Raw genomic sequence first — 12387 nt, forward strand, 5'->3', positions numbered from 1 at the left:
GGAATGATAAAGAATTCAAGTGGTTAAATTGAGCTAAAAGGTCCATGACCATTGAGATGAACTCTCTTATAAAAGTTGGGCAGGAAGCAATTCTGTGACTGTAAAAATAATGTCATAGCAAAAAAAGGAGGATGTAAAAGTGAAATCAAGGGTAAATGTGAATAGGGCTTTGGAGGTGGTAGACCAATGCACCATTTTATTGATAATGAGATACTTTATTAGGTTAACTTCATTTTAGTTCCAAAATAGTACTTCACATAGAGACTCATCATTAGTTTTTATAACAGTTTAAAAAAAATGTCGCAACCTTTAAAATAACGCTGCTACCTCTCGTACATATATTAATGATTTGTGATAAAGTATTTATGACCAAATGTAAGTTTTAAGCTTTGTAATTAAAGATAATTGCTTTAATGAGATTCTCTGTAATTGTAACATTATATCGAATACCAATTATTATACGATTTAAAAACCCTCTAGAGAAAATCTTAGAAATCTTAGTGAGCGCTGCACATCTCATTTTCCATGCATTGGGCTTAAATTTGTACCCTCTGTGCCTAATTTGTTGTTTTCTTTAATTGATGTTGTTGCATGAAATTTTTCCTTTTTGGTCATTTGATACCCTGATAGACATTGGTTGCCTAGCTATCACCTCTTTGTAGGATGTTGTTAAAAAAGATCTTCATGTTGTCAGGTTAAAGAGCAGATAAGTACATTCTAGACTAGCATGCTGATTGATTTGCATCTTCATAGCTTTTAGGTATGCAGTTGTATGTAGTATCGTAGAAAGTTGATTTGACCGACTATGTAACAGTCTGTACTGCTGCTTTCTTTGGCTCTTTTTGATATTCCACTATTTTAACTACTGAAACTGCAATTTTTAGAAGTTTCTCTGCAGGTGGAATGTCTCCTGTTCCTCAAGTGGCTCAACAGATTAGCCAGGAGCAAAGCCAACAGCAAAATGGACCAAACTTGTCAAGTTTGCATAGTTCCTTACTTGCTCCACGCGGCAGGAACCCAGCTTTTCTTCAGCAGGTACAACCAGCAGGCTGTGATAAGAAGCACGTGCTTTTGGTCCCAACTCCAGTTCCTGTACAGCGACAGGTATCAGATTTGTGTAGTATATTGTATGTGGCTTTGAACAGCTGGTTTTTGTCTTTGTTTGTATTGTAATTGCTGTTGTCGTCTATTCTCCACCATTAAATAGTCTGCCTGAATACTGGGAAGAGAGTACCCTCAGAGCGGTAACATCTGTCTTGTTAAGAAAGTCTAGACGAGATCAATTTTTGGCACTTTACCGCTACTTTCCCTGGAAATTTTACTTCTGTGAAGAACATACCTCTTCATTTATGTCATTTGTGATGGCTACCCAACTCTCAGTTTAAATATTCTTGTGCTGGATTTTCGTTTTCATTGAATCAAATTCATTTCATGCTTCAAAGTAAATTTCAAACGTGTGTGGAAGGTTGCAGGTAAGTAAGTTACAAGGTGCAGCAAGAGGGAACAGCGTGCTGACCTCTCACTGTATCCTGGCAGTGTTGTCCTTTGTGTTTTGTATCGAGACTTCGTGGATGACAGAATTTATTACTCCAACCTGGGGAGAAAGGAGCAAATAGTTTCAGTAAGTTTTGCAAAAGACTTTACCAAGCACTAATAATTTGCTTTAGAGAGCTGCTGTATAGCACAGCTGGGTATAAATCTTTCTTTACAGTAAAACTTTGTCTTCATTTAAATTTAGAATGCTCTGTCGATAGCTGTGTCTCTCTTTCGGTTTTAATGGGTGGTGTAGATATGCCATATGATTTTTCTTGCATACAGAAAAGGAATGAGAAGGAATCAGGCAGATTCTCTAGCAAAGCAGAATTTATTCTCGTAATGAAATCCTAAAAGGCGATGTAATTAAGCAGAATCAATTATTTTAACATTTTATGCAGCATATTTAGAACAAGGGGGGAAAAAATCACAATGAGAATTTGTGCTGCTTGTGCTTACTTGCCAGCAGTTGCAGGACACTTAATGTGTTAATAAAAATGCCATAAACTAAATGTATTTTTATATTAACTTTTTAGGGAATTCTGTCCATCTGCCATTTGGCAGGGCATTTCAATTCTGTGAAAATTCTCACTGAATCAGCCCTGCTCTTCTGATGAGATATAGAGGTGCTATATTTTAGGAGGAAAAAATGAAATTCTAAAGACTGAGTACCACTGCATCCCAAATTTCTCTACTGATTTTTACATAATACGGCTGCATCACAAAGTCCTTCAGAGACTTTACATAAATCTGCACAAGATGTGTTATTCATTATCTTTTAATAAAGTGCAACTTCAAACAGCGTAGAATGTTTCCAAGGACTGAATAATCATTTTGATTGGTTATTCATGTAACATTTTTCACAGCGTCTCTGTCTTGGTTTTGTGTTGTGCAGTAGGAAACATAAGTTTAATTATGTTTACTTGAAGGAAAATGAGATTCTGCAGCAAATAACAGCACTGAGGAAAGAAGGCTTATGGTCTCTGAAGCGTCTGCCCAAACTCCAAGAGGCCCCACGGCACAAATCACACCATGATTATCTTTTGGAAGAAATGCAGTGGATGGCAACTGATTTTGTTCAAGAAAGAAGATGGAAGATGATAACTGCCAAGAGAGTAATGTGAATTTGATATTTTCAACCTGAGAAGGGGGGAAGGATAGGCAGCATTTTCATGGTTAGGACGTGATCGCTGAGGATGTGTGAGTTTTGGTTTGCCTCTCCACTGTGTTTGTAAAGTTTGGGCAGTACTCCTAAAGGGATTGCACTTTTTTTCTTTCTTTAGAAATATGCTTGTTAGATGGAACATGGTGAAAACTTAAAATAATTTTATGGTTTTATTCAGCTGATTTTAAGTGTGGCTCGTCATCACAAGGATGTGATACTTCATAAGGAAACATGCAAGAAAAGACAAGAGAAGCACCTGAGGACTGTTGCTGCTTTTACTGCTAGAGAAATTGAACGTTTCTGGTCCACCATTAAACAGGTAAATGTAAAAAAATGAAAAAAAAAAATAAATCTAAAGACGTACTGAATAAAAACCTATTGGACCATAACAGCGAGAATCTTACAACTGAGCTTTGCTCAGCCCAAGTGGTGAATATTATCTGTTGGTAAAGACAGCTTCATGTTATGGTTGCATGAGTAATTTCAGGCCTTATATGTCACGAAGGAGAGTGCTTCGCTAATCCTGGTCAGTGCAGTTGGCTCGCTGCAGACATTTAAGTTTTGATGTGAGTTATTCTTGGGTAGCTCTCGCTTATTACGTGGATGACTTCTATGCATGGTCAGTTTTGTACACACTGTTTTTTTTTCTGAGGGCTCTGCATTGTAGCCATGTCTGATGCCTGTCTTACTGTTGAAGAAATGTGAAGTAATTCATAGCTGTATTTGAAGCTAAGTGCATTGTGCATTCATGTTTGTAATTTCCTTCTGCTCTTTTTCCCCCCACTCTCTCTTGATTTTAGGTGGTAGATTTAAAACTGCAAGTGGAGTTAGAAGAGAGGAGGAAGAAAGCATTAAACTCACAGAACAACTCAAAAAAAGGTAATAAGAACCTAGGACTTTTTTTTTTTTTTTGCATGACCTTTTTTTTTCTTTTGCATACTGTAGTAGTAGTAGTATAAAATAAAAATAAATGTTCAGGAGCTAGTATTTTGGTCTTAGTTTTGAGTCATAAATATCTCCTTTCTCTGGCTCGCTAACTTCCTGTAGCTTACTAAAGCTTTGATAAATGCCCTGTAAAGGCTTTTTGTTGCTGAACTCTTGTTTGTATTAGGGTTTAGTTTTATGTCCCTTGGGGGCCATGCATGAGACTGAATTCACTAAAACTATCATGTGTGCACCTGGGTCCCGCTGCCATTTGCCCTTGTTTATGTAGTCAAGTTTGACAAACTTACAGAATTCTTCTAGTGTAGAATTATTGTGTTCTTTAGACCCTGGATTAGCTGCAAATGGCATCAAATCTGCTAATGAATTATTCATCTCAGATATGGCAGCACCATGATTTTTATTATTTTGTGCAGAAATAAGAGACTCTTTGAATAAGAAAGAGAGCCTTCAGAAGGAAGTGGTACTTCCAGATCTTCTCACGTCTACTGTAAAGAAATACATGGGAGATTTAGTAGATGCAGCTGCTGCTGCAGAAGCGTTGTTACCCAAAGGCAGTGCTCAAATCACAACAGCAGTAAAAAGTGATACTCCGTCTTTGTGGTGCGGCACTCTTAGAGAGTATCAGAAGACTGGACTAGAGTGGTTGGCAAAGCTGTATCAGATGAATCTCAATGGCATTCTGGCTGATGAAGCCGGACTTGGAAAAACAGTGCAAGTTGTTGCTTTTTTTGCACACCTGGCATGTAATGAAGGTATGAAATATTCTAGATCTTTTATTTTGTGAATCTATATTTTTAACAGTTCATTAGTGAATGTGTTTTCAGTAAGAGAAAAAAAAAGAATTGCTTTTAATATGGATAATTTAAAGAAATGTACCTGGAATAAATTTTATAAAAAAGGATACACAACTCCTTTCATTGTTAGTGCATGTGTATGTTGTTTGTATATACACAATTGCCTTTTCTTGTAAGTTCTGAAGTGGTATGCAGTCATTTCCAGTCACGCCGTACCTTTTATCTCTATAGGTAATTGGGGTCCTATTCTTGTTGTTTCACCAAACTTAAATGTGCTGAAGTGGGAGATTGAATTGAAACACTGGTGTCCTGCTTTGAAAGTTCGTCTGTATCTTGGGAACCCAGGAGAACTTCTTAAAAAAAGACAGGTATTGTAGAACGTCGTTTCGTCTACACGTGTGCTGGGTAACATAAGCATTACACAGAAAGAAAGTATCAGCCTGAGTCCCGGTTACACCATTGTGGTTAAAAACTTTAGTATAGTGATATCACAACCTAGTTCTTTTCTCTTTTGTTATGTAGCATATTGGAAGAATGAAGATATTTCCTCATTTCATGAATGCTAGTTCATAAGCAGAGTTTGATATTTACCAATAAAATCTGCTTTGATGACCAGCAATGTCTGGCTAGCCTTCTTGTGTATGTACTTACTGGCGTGATGTCCCTTTGCATGGATATTTTTGACTAGTACCTAATCTCTGCATGGAGAAACTCACATCTTTGCTCCAGTGACGTGTACGTCACTATTTGCTGAAGTTTATTAAGAAAATGTGTTGAATTTAGCCATTTTTTGGATGAGAAATTGATGCGTAATCCAGAAGAAGCAACAGGAAGTTTGGTGTGTATTTTGTAGTTTAGAAGCCATGTATGTGTTTTCAGGCTTCAAAACTTCACTAAACTTATTTGCAAAATATGCTGCTGCTTTTTTTTTTTTTCCCCCTCTAATTTTTGTATTCTCAACTTCCATAGTTACAAGGAACTTCTTGGGTTCCTCCATTAACGCTTTTACAACATACAACTTTTATCCCTCCTTTTGGGATGATGTGTCTTTTCCAGTTACTTTTCAATTTCTTTCCTTATTGCAGTCCTTCATATAATCTTAGATTTACTAGCAATTTTTCACTTCTCTCTCAAGTTTGTAGAATTGGGCCATATAAATCATGTAGTAACTGTTTCTTGCCTTGTGATCTGAGCAGGGCAGAAGAAAATTAACGAAATTGCCATAGCTTTGAGCATATTTATTCCTTTAGTTCTGTGACTTTTCCTTTTGTTCTTGCAATTTTGTGTCTTGTGTTTCTGATTTTTTATTTGCCTTTGAAAGTAAATATTAGGATGTTAATTCACACATTTGACAGCTTCTGCGATCAAGTTCATAATAATTTTGATACTTCCGGGTAGAATTTACCTAAAGATTGACACATATGAATCTTAGAGATTAGAATTTATCCATTAAGTATGAAGACTATTGATAACCTGTAACCACAAGTATAAGTATTCTGAAACATGTCCAAACTCTTCAAGGAACAATGCCTAAGGAAAGATGGCTTTTCATTGCCACTTGTTTTTGGATTGCTGGGAAACCTGGCCTACTGTGTTTTGTAGGAAAAGTTTTTTCTTCTTTAAAAACCCAGTTTCTGTTAAGGATATTTTACATAATGTTTCAAACATCACAACCAGAGAGTTAAACTGAGCATTCTCTTCCCTTTTTGGATTTTGAAAGCTTTGAAGAACTGCACTGAGATAAAGTGCAAGATAATCTATTTTAATCCCAGAAGAGGAAACACTTAATAATCTTTGCTCTGAAAGCCATCCAAAAAGCCTTTGGGATTTTTGTGGTTTTATGTTGCAGGAATGGACTGACCCCAACAACTTTAATGTATGTATTGCCTCCTGCAAGCAATTCTTTGAAGACTGTGAAGCATTCATGAGCGTACAATGGAGGTACCTAGTTTTGGATGAGAGGCAGAATGGTAATAATCTGACAGAGAAGCACTGGGATGCAATATTCAATCTCCAGAGGTCTGAAGCATTCATTCAAATTTTTCTTTTTGCTTTTGTCTGTCAGTTACTTTCTGAAATACCTTCAGCGCTTATAACTGCAGGTTTTTAAAATTTTCTTGCTGTGATGTAATTTAAGTTATGAAATAGGTCTTACCTTAATTGTTATCTTCATTGTTCACAGTCATCATCGTTTACTCTTGATGGATACGCTTCTGCCTACTGCCTTAAAAGATCTGTGGGCCATTGCCTGTTTCCTGATTCCAGGGATTTCCCAATCCTACCTGGATTTTACGAAGGTAGCATCTGTGGAGGGGAATGAAGATCATTACCGGAGAGTTGCAGTGAGAGTGCAGAGAGTACGTGTCCCCTGAGGATAGTGTCTTAATACTAGTATCTCTTTCTCTGAGGAAATACAATTAGGAAATTATTGTTTTGTATTCTTTCAGGCAGTGCAGTCTTTTATTTTGCGGAGGTCCAAAATTCATGTTGAGAAGCAGTTACCAAGGAAATATGAGCATGTGATTACATGTACTCTTTCTAATCGGCAGAAGTCAATGTATAAGGACATCTTGTCTCAACCAAGGTACATCTGTCGAGTAGTCCTTAATTGTTCATTCATCATTAAAGTTAGGAACCATTCCAGTTACAATAAGAAAGCTTGTTTGCTAGTGTGTTATTTCTAAGTGAGTCATGAGCAAACCTGAAGATTAAAGCACATTGGCATAATCATAGTGCTGTGCAGGCTAATCATGTTCTACACTTAGTGGTAATTGCATTCAGCCATTTCTTCATTCTGTGTTTGTTTATTTAGATCTACTTGTTTTAGGAGGTGAAAAGAAGCATAAATAAACAGTATTTGCAGATTATGGGACGAACTATATACAAGACAAAATATTTATAAGTTAGACAATTGACCATGTATCATGGTTTTTGTCTAAATTTAGGAACTGAATATCCTAGGTTATATGTTACATTGCTTTTCTGATATGTCTAGTTTGTATTTTCCAGAGAATTTGATAATTTAAAGTGATATTTATTCAGGTGTTAAAGAAAAAGGCCTTAATATTGACAATATGTGTTTCATATATTATCTGATGTCATTCATATATTATCCGACGTCATTTCCATTTGAAATAGAGTGGTTATTTGAGAAATTCAGGGTTATGATAATTCGAGTTTTAAAATCAGAATATATTCTATGAATTATTAAAAGTTTGTGTGAAAGTGAGAGAAGCTGGAGGAATGGAAAACTGCATTTTTAAACTCATACTTTTCTAGGTTTGATAACTTGGTATTATCAGATCTATTCAGAAAAACAATTTGAGTGTGCAGAAAGACCTAAGCTCCTAAAAAGCACTGTTTCTTAAAGATAATTTAAATTATATTTTCGTTTTAAATAACAGAACTCAAGAATGTCTTAGAAGTGGGCACTTTGTCAGTATCCTCCATATTCTGATGCAGCTGCTAAGGGTGTGTAACCATCCTGATCTGATAAGTTCCCGGCTTCCAAGTTCTTCCTTTGTATTAGACACGCTGGAGTTTACAACTGCTTCTCTAGTGCTGAATGCGTTAGGATGGGATCTTTGGAAGGTGAGGAGGGAAGTAATTCTCTTGTGCTTGACTTGATTTGACTGGGAGAGCAGGTGGCTTAGGACATAAAATTTCTTACACATAATTCAAGTTCCAATTAAATTTCAAAATCTGAATTGCTAATTCATTTATTTTTAGAAGCAACTGCTAAGACTATAAATAATAACTGCTGACTTTATGGTAGTACTGAATTTAGTAGGTATGCTGTGAATTTGCTGTCCTTGTCAAAGAAGGTCAGACTATTTTGCATCATTTTTTGGTTTTGCTTAAAGTTCCCAATTAACTGAAACTGATAGGCCTTGGAATCAAGGGAAAGGTGCTGTTCTTGTCCTGTCCTGAGGAGCAGTAAGGGCATAGTTAAGCTGTGTACAGCTCTGGAGATGAGAAGCTGTCTCAGATTCCACAGTTTAGTTTTAACTGTAGTCTGTTTGTTAAAGTTATATTACAAGGGATTTGATCCTTTTTTTTTCCTAGTGATTTCAGCAAGACTAGAGGCTTAAGAAAGACTGGACAAAGCTAAACCAGTAGCATTATGCATCCTGGGGAATTCAAATAGTTACTCCTTTAAGGCTGTTGGAAAAATCATTTTGGGGTGGGGGGACAGGGTGAGTGTCAAAGGCTTGTGATGGACGTAGGGTTACTGTATCAAGGTGGGAATGGATGAGTCTGGAATGACAGTTCTACAAAGACAAATGTTTTAATTACAAGCATTGAATTAACTGCAGAGCTTGTAATTTGAGGATGCTGTCCTGTGTTTGACTCTTGGTAACATGAGCGTAATGCTCTATTTTCTTGGTGTAGGTTGCTCAAACCTTTTAAAGTAACGGCAGCTGCTCTCTGCAAAATCACGTGACACTTGGCTCCTCCGCGTTTTGGTTTAATTCTGGCATCAGCTGTGAGCTTTTTAATAATTCTCAGATAATGTGGTATTATTACTAGTATTATTTTTTTTACTGCAACTGAATGGTAGTAGAATATGTCTTTAGGGTTTTTTTTTTTCTTTTTTTTCTTTTTTTTTTTTTTAATGACTTAAGCATGCAGACTGGTCTCTCTTTGATGTGATTGGGATGGAAAACCAAATGACTTGCTACGAAGCACAAATACTGCCAAAACTGAAGGTAACTAGGAAGCTTATTGAAGAGATCTACTGTTCTGGTTCATCACCCAGACTTGAGCCGGTAAAGCTCAAACCAAAGAGGTATGCAGTGTTTGATTTATTTATTTTAAGTAACAGGTGAAAATGAGTGATATTTGTGAGGGCCGAGAGGGTTCATTCAGAAGCATTTGGTTTTCTTGCTATCTTCTGTTTCCAAACTGATCACTGCTGAAGACTGTCTGCCAGTCTTCTGAGGGAAAGCAGGCTGCTTTTCACCACTTACCAGTTCTTTTCATTTATGAAGGCTCAGTTGTGATCTTTCCTGCCAAACTCAATAGAGTTGAAGTCTGTTGTGTTTTTGATCAAAGAGTGGAAGTGACTTCTGCAGTAGAGTTTCCTAAGCAGAATAATTAAATCTTTTCCTTCTAGTTAGTTTTAAGTCTAAGATGTGCTTGCAAAGCACTTAAAGAAATCTTGGGGGGGGGGTGGGGGGAAGAAGGGAAAAAAAAAAAAGGTGTTCTGTTAAATTTTGACCTTTCGTTTTTGTTATTGACTCTTCTCTCTGAAGAGCAGTTGGGAGGGTTCATTTCTGAGTCTTGGAGCAAATGTAATTCTGCTGTAGAGCCATGTGGACTTAAACATTTTACAATAAATTAACCTGGTAAGAGCAGAGTATGGTTACTGAAGCCCAAGACAGCTTGTGTAACACGCAGCTGTAACAGGTGACAAGGAGGATGTCCAGCACTAGATCTGTTAGGCGGTTCTGCCAGAAGGGAGCTTTGTCAGCTAATGAAATCTAAGAATTGGAAGTGATAGCTAAAATATGTATGTAAAGCAGAAAAAGAACTCATTCTTTTACTGTTTAGACATCTTTAGTTTCCCTGAAGTAGTATACACGAAACAGTTATTGTGAAGTCAGCTTTTACAATTGCAGTATATTTTTAAAACTAGACTGCCTGAAGATGCACGGAAGTAGAGATCCCCTGCTTTTTGGACTTACATTGCACCTAGCTGTAGTTAAGACTTGGCTTCATTAAGAAGTTGGATCCTTATTAGCATCTTTTGGGAAGTTTTCTTGCTGTCTCCAGACTCCAAAGATGATTAAGGAATATGGGAGATCTGTCATGCTTGTAACCCCTCCACATAATCTTTCAGAGAAGTCTGGAGCCTCAGAGCATTTGGTGTACTTGCATTTTACAGTATATTGTGTTTCTTCTGCATGTTGAGAGAAGCAGAATCCTTCTTGCTGTATGCTCTGCAGCTGGGTACCTCTTCTAGCTCAGATTATTGACTAAAAATAACTATTTGCTTTTTAACTTGATTTTGTATTAGGAAGAAGGGATTAACAACTTCCTCATGTATGTTTTTTATATGTGCAGAAAGATGATTTGTTAATTTTTAGGTTATTTACACCAGCGCAGTATGGACAGAAGCCTGAAGGTAGGACTAGAGACTTCTCAAGGTCTCAGTTGCAGCGGACAGTGGACACAGCAACAGTTATGGCAGATCATCATGAGAAAATACAAAGACGACAACCCCTTGCCATGTTTTCAGAAAATCGGTGTAGGAAAGGTGTGTTGTACATATAATAAACCATTGCTTTCTGGTTTGCTGTCTTTTTTAAAAATATTGCTTGAATTTGGGGGAGAAACGGGGTTGTAATGAATGCATTTGTGCATTACATATTTGAATATCAAGTTCCATTAGCAGTTTTCTAACAGGAATTCCCTCACAAAATCAAAACAAAGTTCCTTATTATCTATCTGTCTGTCTTTTATAAACAGAGTGATACTGTTGTGCAAACACTGGACATTTTGCTGGCAGTTGTGTTGGTCTCCAGGTATATCATCTTAATGAAACTCTCTCTTCAGACCTGACCTGCAGTGTGTGAGGCAGCTTTTCACACATGTCATTCTTAACTGACTGAGCAGATTTAGTCATCATCACTGTCCCATTCTCTGGGTCTCTGCTGAGCCACTACTAAAGGTCATTGTTTACTAGGTCTTTTTTATATGATACAGCCCTTTGGAACAGACCGTTTTCAGATGATTGGGGATGTAGTGCAGTATTTCAAGCACCCTCTTTTTCAGGCCTTTTCTAAATTCTTTACATAGTGATTTCAGCTGGTGATTACAGTGATTACAGTATAAGTTTTTGCATGGTTGAATGGGAAGCATTCAGTATGAAGGGAGACTGAAAATTATATCTGATAATTATTCTTTTGTGGTCTTAACTGTTCTAATAACTTCTTTCATTGCTAAAAATGAATTGTGCAGGAAAAGACCTCTGATTCTGTGGTTGTCTTCCCCCAAAACTGTGCTTAAAATATACCTGTGCAGACTCCTGAAGCCCTTGCAAAGTTTGTACATTGTGAAATCAAATCAGTACCCATGTGAAATACCAGTCAAACTGTATCTAGGAAATCATCCTTTTTTTTTTTTATAGGTTTACCAGTGGTACTGAGGGGAAGAATATTTCATGTGTAGTTTAAGAACACACAGTATTAGAGGCAGACCTAGTCTGTTTGCAGTTAAGTGCAACCTAAGTGTTATGCCTGGAGTAAAACTGCCCTTCATTAGAAATAGGACACACTATATGCATGGGATAAGCATTCAAATTCTGCAGTGTACAGTGAGGAAATTCTTATTTTTAAACCTTGTACCTTTTTTATCTTCTCTTAACAGCCAGCAAGATAGTACTTGGCCCAGTGGCTTCCACAGCTGGAGCACAAGAGAGAATTGCTCAGTCAGAGAAGCCTGTAACATTACAGTTTAGAGGGAAAACATTTACTTTGTCTTACAGGCAATTCTGTCGGCTTATTGGTAGACAGTCTCTGAAGCATCAAGGTAAGGTGCTACGTGATTCAATTCACATCTTTCTCTTTTTTTTTTTTCTCCTTTTTTTTTCTTTTTAACTTTTTAACTATTCAGAAATCAAAATTCTAGAAGCTACAATATCCTCATATTGTAATATCATGTGTCTGTGAAATTAAATTATTTTTCTTCATTAAAATATTTTTCTTGTCTTGCTGCTTTCCTGGAAAAATGAATTTATTAATGCGACAGTGGATGACTTGAGTACTAAATCTAAATCAGTATCTACACTTCTGTGTCCAACTCAGGTACTATGCTAACTCTTTATATGATAGAGTATATACTTGATCATGAACAATGTCTAGTTGCCAAGATTCATGTGTGCATATCTATTCACTGAAATAGTCAAAGCTTTAATATTTAAAGCATGTAGAATATTGTAATTGACTA

At 36.7% G+C, this 12387-nt stretch overlaps 1 long non-coding RNA gene across 1 annotated transcript; it reads left to right on the forward strand.

Moving 5' to 3' along the window:
• Positions 1-9092: 9092 nt before the first annotated feature.
• Positions 9093-11931, forward strand: LOC142416642 (uncharacterized). The gene is made up of 3 exons (XR_012777776.1): positions 9093-9226; positions 10527-10696; positions 11809-11931. It is a non-coding gene; the product is annotated as an uncharacterized LOC142416642 (long non-coding RNA).
• The last annotated feature ends 456 nt before the right edge of the window (positions 11932-12387 follow it).

The sequence above is a fragment of the Mycteria americana genome, chromosome 13, assembly GCF_035582795.1.
Source record: "Mycteria americana isolate JAX WOST 10 ecotype Jacksonville Zoo and Gardens chromosome 13, USCA_MyAme_1.0, whole genome shotgun sequence".
NCBI lineage: Eukaryota > Metazoa > Chordata > Aves > Ciconiiformes > Ciconiidae > Mycteria > Mycteria americana.